The following is a 7,805-nucleotide window of genomic DNA, read 5'->3' as shown; positions in this document are numbered from 1 at the left end:
GGAATGGAAATGGTGATTTTGATGTGTCTCAGAACCACAGGATGCTTTGGGTTGGAAGGGACCTTAAGGATCATCCACCGCTCCTGCCATGGGCAGGGACACCTTCCACTGTCCCAGGCTGCTCCAAGCCCCGTCCAACCTGGCCTTGGACACTTCCAGGGATCCAGGGGCAGCCCCAGCTTCTCTGGGCACCCTGGGCCAGGACCTCACCACCCTCACAGGGAGAAATTTCTTCCCAATATCCCATCTAACCCTGCCCTCTGGCAATTTAAAAACCAGTTCCCCTTGTCCTATCACTATCTGCTTGTATAAAAACTCCCTTTCCCTCCTTTTTCCAAGCCTCCTTTAAGTCTTCTAAGAGGCTGTTTTAGGCAGGAATCAAAAGGTGCCGCTGCCCACAGGGAAACCTGCTGCTCCCCCTTAAAAATCCCTTAAAAATCTTTATCTAAACTCTGTTTAAAAATAGGAAAAGAATATAAAGCATGACAAAAACATTAGCAAAGGCATACCGGGCACCCAAACTTGGCCGTGTCCCCTGCATATTGTAGCTAACAGCAGTTTTTCCAGGGTAATCCTGGGAATGAATATTCACCCCAGGGTCTGCTGGGCTGTGCAAACGCTGAGGAAGAGAATTCCCGCTGCCTGATCTCTCCAGAGGGAGCAGCTGCGATTCGTGTTTCGGAAGAGGAGCAGGAAACAGCCTTTGCCCCGCTTCCCATTTTCTATTTGTGCGCCTGGATCAGATCAGTCACTGGAAATGATGCTGGGAACACTGTGGCCGGTTTGGGATATGCATAGTCCAAGTCCTGGATATTTGTCCTGCTCCTGAGAGATTTTTTCACATTGCTCTGTGTCAAAGTGAAAGTTCGGCGTTTCCTTTTTAGGCCTTTTAGCCCTCCTCTGGAATAATTTGATGGAGTATTCCCCTTGGCAGGTCCGCTGGAATAAAGAATATTATCATCTGTTGCTGCTTCCCTCCTTTTTTTCTTCTTTTCCTTTTCCCTTCCCTTTTTCTTTTCCTTTTATTTTTCCTTTTCATTTTCCCCCTTCCCCCCCCCCCCCCCCCCTTTAATCTTCCAGGTTGCCCTGCTAGTTCCAGAGATGCTCCTTGCAGCTGGAATACCCTCCCTGCTTCTGCACACTCAGCAGGACTCATTTCCCTCCAGCTGCTCCTGAAATCCATCTCTTCCCTCTGATTTGCTGGACATTTCTTGTTATCATGAGTAGGGGATGCACAAAGAGCGAACAGAAAAGAATTTTGGTGTGCCCCCATCACACATATATATATTTATATATAAAATATATTTATTTATTAATATATATTTTTATATTTTTAATATATTTTTCTATATATAAAGATAACATAAAGGCATTTAAGTGGGAACATCATCCATGAGGATGTAAACCGGCTGGAGGAATCTGTGTAAGTCCCCAAAGGAAATATGAATTATCCCATACAAAGTGCCAGAACCCCATGTGAGATTTCACTTCTGAGATGCTTTTTTAACTCTGCAGCAGACAGAATGTTAAATCCAGCCATGGGCAGTCTGTGTGCTCCACTGCAGATAAGATATGAGTGGAAAAAACAAAATACGGGTGCAAAGCACCCCGTGAGTACAACGCAGAGCATTACTAGGGTGGGATTCAGGCACATCTATGCGGATTGCACAAGGTCTCACGTACATTTGGGTGGTCAAAACGAATCCCAGCCCACGGAGACGTTGTGGATCGCTGCAGTTTTCCTCCTGCCAGGAGCTGGCAGGGCCCCACCGCTCCTGGCCGCAAGGTAACAGGAGTTAGGGATAAAAATAGCCGCTGTTGTTATTCATGACAGCGCCCTATAGCAACTGCTGCGTGCCTGAATAATTCATCGGAGCAGGGCAGGCCGAGGAGGACACAGGGACGGAGAGGTGGAGAAGGCTGGGAAGAAGGCAGACGCCTTCCCTGCCTTTTGGGACTCCCCAGGATTGCGCCCAAGGTCTCCCTGGGTTCACCTCCCCGCCACATTCCGGAGGCTGCGGGGTGAAAAGGCAGCACAAGCTCACTGGGACATTTAGCACTTCCTACACACTGAAAAAAACAGGAATTAAGCGCTTAGCACGCAGAGGGCCGTGTCTGCAGGGCTTGCAGAGAAACAGAAGGACCAAGGGTGGATGCAGGAGCAATTTCCATGGGTGAATTGCACACGAGGGGTGTTGGCCAGAACACCCCAACAGCTCTCAGTGTGGATTTTCTCATCCCTTCCTCACACCTCTGTGTGTAAGCATCCACCTGTACGCTTGGTTTCAGAAGTTTAAGGGTACCCTGTAATCCTTCCAGGATTCTGGGGTGTTGTGGGGTTTTGTTGTTGTTGCTGTCATTTTTGTTGTTGGTTTTTGTTGCTATTTTTTTCCCCTTAGTTCAACTAAATGTCAATTTTCAAGCCACAGTTCAATTTTCAAGTTGCCATCTATTCGCTGTCCTGGCTGCTGAGCAGCCTTGCCTCACCCACGAAGGGCAGGGGAGAGGCTTGTGGCTCATTCACAGCTCCAAAAACAGGGGGAGAGTATCCCAAAGTCGATGGAGTGTCACCTGATCATCAAGCAACACATTGCAGTGGAGATTCCAAATCTATTTGTAACAAAATAAGAAGGACAATAACATGGAATACAGTGTCAGGCATGAAAAAAAGTCACTTTTTAGAACTGAAATGATGTGAAGAAGTGAGACCACCTATGAGATGCTTTTATCAGGGTATATTTTACGTTTTCCAAGGGATTAAAGGCTCTCCTGAAGCTGCAGTTGCAGGAGCTGAACCCTACCGGGGGTGAATTCACTCTCACAAGCAGAGTGTTGTCCTGACTCTCATCACTTCCACACATGTGGAAGACAAATAATTGAATGCAGAAGGAGCCCTTAATCCTCTGTCCTGACCTTTTCCCTAACATAGGCTGGAGAATCTCACCCCATTGCATCTGCACCCAGCTCAGGCATTTCTGACATCATTTTCTTGAAGTGTTTGTTATTCCCACGCACTCTGGTAAATCTTTAAATGGCTCTAGCTCCTGGTTTTTTCCCTAGTTGTGGAGGAGAGAAACGTGGAAAGCTACTATCAGTGTGTATGAATGGAATTTCTTTACTTAAAGGCATGGGGAGCTGCTGGTATCTCACCAGGAGAGGACAGGAAAGGGGTAAGGAGTTAAAGCCCTGACCTTCAGTGTGTTTGGATGGGCTGTAACCACCTTCTTGCTTCCCAGAGTAGGAGCCCAGAGCATATGGATTTGTTTTTCCTCCCAGATTCCTCTAGCATGGCCTTAGCACAGTGATGGGAACATAAAAAATCTTGTTGTGGTCCTGCTCCTGATGCACAGCTACTCGAGATCCCACGGGGATTCATCCTGTTTTCCTGCTGTGCAGGAGGAAAACACAGCAATTAATAGAAAACCAAAACAAACCCACACAGGCCATGCCTGCGGGCATAAGGAAAACTGAATTCCAAATGAAACCAGAGGAGTGGCTGAATCAACAACGAAGCTCTGGAGAGCCTGGCTGTGGAATAGGGCAACCCAACCACATTTCCAGGGAAGTCCAAAGGGCCCAGACACAGAGCTGAGGTTTGGTGTTGCTATTTCAGTCTTCTCATCTGCTCTCATGACTTCTGGCTGTTACTAAAGACAGTGACAGCTGGTTCCTTTTTTTTTTCCTATTCTCTCATTTTCTCCACCCTCAAGCCTGGAAATCACCCATCTGTATGCAAAACATCCCTGCCTCTTCCTAAGCATCTCTGAGAGCTGCCTTCAGCCCTGGGGCAGGATCCACTGGTCAATTCAGCAAGTGATGTCCAGCTTTAGAATCACAGAACCACGGAACTGTTTGGAAGGGACCTTAAAGATCATCCAGTTCCATCCCCTGCCATGGGCAGGGACACCTTCCACCAGCCCAGGTTGCTCCAAGCCCTGTCTAACTTGGCCCTGGACAATTCCAGGGAAGTGTACATCACCCTCATTATAAAGAACTTACTCCAAGTATCTAAATCTAACCCTGCCCTCGATCACCCATTCCCTGTGTCCTGTCTCTCCATCCCTTGGCCCAAGTCCCTCTCCAGCTCTCCTGGAGCCCCTTTAGGCACTGGAAGAGGCTCTGAGCTCTCCCTGGATCCTTCTCTTCTCCAGGTGAACACCCCCAGCTCTCCCAGCCTGGCTCCAGAGCAGAGGGGCTCCAGCCCTTGGAGCATCTCCAGGGCCTCCTCTGGACTCGCTCCAGCAGCTCCACGTCCTTCTGCTGTTGGATCCCAGGGCTGGAGGCAGCTCTGCAGGTGGGGTCTCACCTGAGCAGCGCAGAGGGGCAGAATTCCCACACTGGGGGATCAGCTCAGGACATGGGGGTTTCAGGGATGGGTCATGTCCAGCTCTCACCACCAGCACCCCAAGTCCTTCTCCTCAGGGCTGCTCTCAATCCATTCCCTTCCCTGATGGGAAGCTGGGAAGCTGCAGCACTCCGTGTAAGGCGCATTAGTAACCCCTGTCAGACTGTCACAATGGGCTGTCACTGCTGCGGGCAAACCACGAGGAGGCAGGAAAGTCCTGACCCCAAATTGCCACACAGTCCTTGTGCAACACGTGGGGAACAGCTGATGGTGCCAAAATTAACTGTATCGAGTGCTTCTTTCTGACTGCAGAGGCTGAACTTGGTAACCCAGGGCTTTTACGGATTTTTTTTCTGAATTATTAGTTAAAGAAAGCCTTAGTGTTCTAATGTATTCTTAGTGTTCTAATTCTGCATCTGCAGAATTTTTATTTAAAACTTGCTGAACCATGAGCACCAGTCCTTGCCCAGTGGGAAGGAGTTCCACATGGACACAGACAGGGCAAAAAAATTTCTCTTTTAGCCAACTACAATAACAACATTTCAATATTCTTTATTACAGGGAAAAGGTAACTCATCCTACTTTCTGGATCACATTTGGTGCTTGGAATACCTCAATTGTCTTTGGTGCAAAGCTGCTACGTTGCTCCTCAGCAGCACAGTGAGGACACCGAGTGTTTGGATGCTTCTTGGTGGAAGGAGACCCTGATCCACAAAAGAAGCTCCTTTTTTTGTGTAGTAACTCAAAGCACCTAAAAATAACAGAACAGCCTTTTGCAGGTCCCTTCCAACCCAAAGCTCTCTACAATGCACATTTGGGTGGGGAAATTAAAGCATTCAGGACCTGTTTGAAGGCACAAAGTGTGTTTAAATCGTATCAGATGACTGTAGAGGGTAGGGAGAGCCCAGCCTGGTACGACCCAGTCTTAACTCTGGGACTAATCTCCCGGGCAAACACAACCACACCTGGGTTTTGACTTGCAGGGAGCTGAGTGATTCATTTCAGGGTTTAAAATGTCAGTGGTAGGGAGTAACAGACTGCAGCACAGCAGGGTAAATCTGAGATGAACTACAGAGCGTCGCTTGGTACCACTCACCTGAGAGCCAGGGATCAAAGAGATCTCACTGCACAGCATCTGCTAGGCCTGGGGTGCAAAACAGGCTGTCAGCACCCACCCAGGAGAGCAGTTATCCCACAAAGAGCTGCCCTTTGCCCCTCCCAAGGCTGCCCTGGGGCGTATCTTGAAGTTAAATGAGGGAAAAGCCTTTTACTGGAGCAAGACAGACCTGCAGGTGGCCGGGCAGGATTGCAATGTCCACGTTGCAGCAGGGATGTCACTCCCCACCATCCCCATTTGTCTGGGTTGTATTTTATGTCCCACCTCCTATGCCCTCGATCACCTATTCCCTGTGTCCTGTCCCTCCATCCCTTGGCCCAAGTCCCTCTCCAGCTTTTTTGGAGCCCATTTAGGCACTGGAAGGGCTCCCAGGTCTCCCTGGATCCTTCTCTTCTCCAGGTGAACACCCCCAGCTCCCCCAGCCTGGCTCCAGAGCAGAGGAGCTCCAGCCCTTGGAGCAGCTCCATGGCATCCTCTAGACTTACTCCAGCAGCTCCAGATCCCTCTGATGTTGATGGTCCCAGAGCTGGAAGCAGCTCTGCACGTGGGGTCTCACCAGAATGAAGCAGAGGGGCAGAATCCCCTCCCAGTTTAAGGAGCAGAGGAGGAGGATGGTGCAGTATTCCGGGTCTTTCAGATGTCTTCGAGGGACAGAAAGTGAGTGCAAGATGTGACTGAGGGGGATGGGAGCTGCCAGTTATATCCCATCCACATCCTTGAGTGTGATGACAGGGAAATATTGAGGTCCCCTACCCACCTTCTTCAGCCTGGATGCTTTCCCTCCTCACTTTGGGGGCACTGGCTCTCCCACGTGCTGTGAGATTTGTGCTGGGATGTGCTGAACCTTCACCCAGGCTGCAGAGATCTTATCAGAGCCACAAAGTCGCATTCCTGGGCTGCCTCTCCATGTATCCTCTCCCTGCAGAACAAGCAGTCCTTCTGTTTCCCTCGTAAACCCATCAAAAACCAGCAGTTCTGACAGGCTGGAGCAGCAAAACCCGCATGAACCTGCTGAGGCAGAGCCTGGAGAGGGCAAACGGGTACCCTGTACTTATAAATTAACCTGCTCCTGGGGTCATGGTGACTCTACAGCTGAACCCACCACTGTGGCTTTGGCACAGCTCCGTCCAGGATGCATCAGCCTCTCCCAGACATTTCCCAGGCATAGCTCAGGGGCCCAGAGTCCACTCCTGAAAGGCCATTTGGGTGCAAATGCCTGTTTTCTGGAGCCCAGAGATTTTGTTTCCGGCAGCGGGCTCGAGGCCATACTGCCTTTAGCCTGGAAATCTTGTGGAAAATCATCTGCTCCTCCACACTTGCATGTCCACAGCACAAAAATCAGGGGGATCCCCCACTCCATGGAAGTCATCTGGTCTGAGCCCTCTTGCTCATATAGGGCCACACAGAGGAGGTTACCCAGGTCCATGTCCAGATGGATTTTAAATGTCTCAAAGGATGGAGACATCTCTCTCTGGGCAGCCTGTGCCAGTTCTCGGCCACCCTCACAGTAAAAAAGTGTTTCCTGGCGTTCAGAGCAACCTCCTGTGCTTCAGTGGGTGCCCATGGCCCCTGGTCCTGTGTATTTTACTTTAAATGTAGAATCTCCATCTTTGAGAGTGATTTTCATCCTTGGAGATCTTCAGAACCCATCTGGACACAGTCCTGGGCAACTGGCTCTGGGTGGCCCTGCTTTAGCAGGGGGCTGAACCAGGTCACCTCCGGAGTTCCCTTTCCATCCCCAGCCACCTTGCAGTGACTTGTAAATCCTATGAGGACTGGCTGAGGGAGCTGGGAAAGGGGCTCAGCCTGGAGAAAAGGAGGCTCAGGGGGGACCTTGTGGCTCTGCACAACTCCCTGACAGGAGGGGGCAGCCACGTCGGGGTCGGGCTCTGCTCCCACGGAACAGGGACAGGATGAGAGGACAGAACTTCAATCTATGGACAAGGGAAGTTCAGGTTGAACATCAGGAGGAATTTCTTCATGGAAAGGGTGCTCAGGCATTGGAAGGGGCTGCCCAGGGAGGTGGTGGAGTCTCCATCCCTGGAGGTCTCCACAGAACAACTGGACGTGGCACTCAGTGCTCTGGGCTGGGTGACAAGGTGGGGACCGGTCACAGGTTGGACTCGATGACCTTGGGTAATCTCTCCCAACCTAAACGATTCTGTGATTCCGTGACTTTACTTCCCTTTCCGATGTGTCACTGGGCTCCCCTCTGCACCCAGAACTGGGGTGATCTGCGTGGTGCCGTGGATTTGAGCCGCGCTTTGTCCGGCCCGGCCCGGGCTGGGCTGGGCTGGGCTGGGCTCGGTCCGCGGGGCCAGCCCGGGGCGGGGCGGGGCGCGC

The sequence above is a fragment of the Corvus hawaiiensis genome, chromosome 3 (assembly GCF_020740725.1).
Source record: "Corvus hawaiiensis isolate bCorHaw1 chromosome 3, bCorHaw1.pri.cur, whole genome shotgun sequence".
Taxonomy (NCBI): Eukaryota; Metazoa; Chordata; class Aves; order Passeriformes; family Corvidae; genus Corvus; species Corvus hawaiiensis.
Note: the sequence above shows the minus strand (reverse complement) of the source record.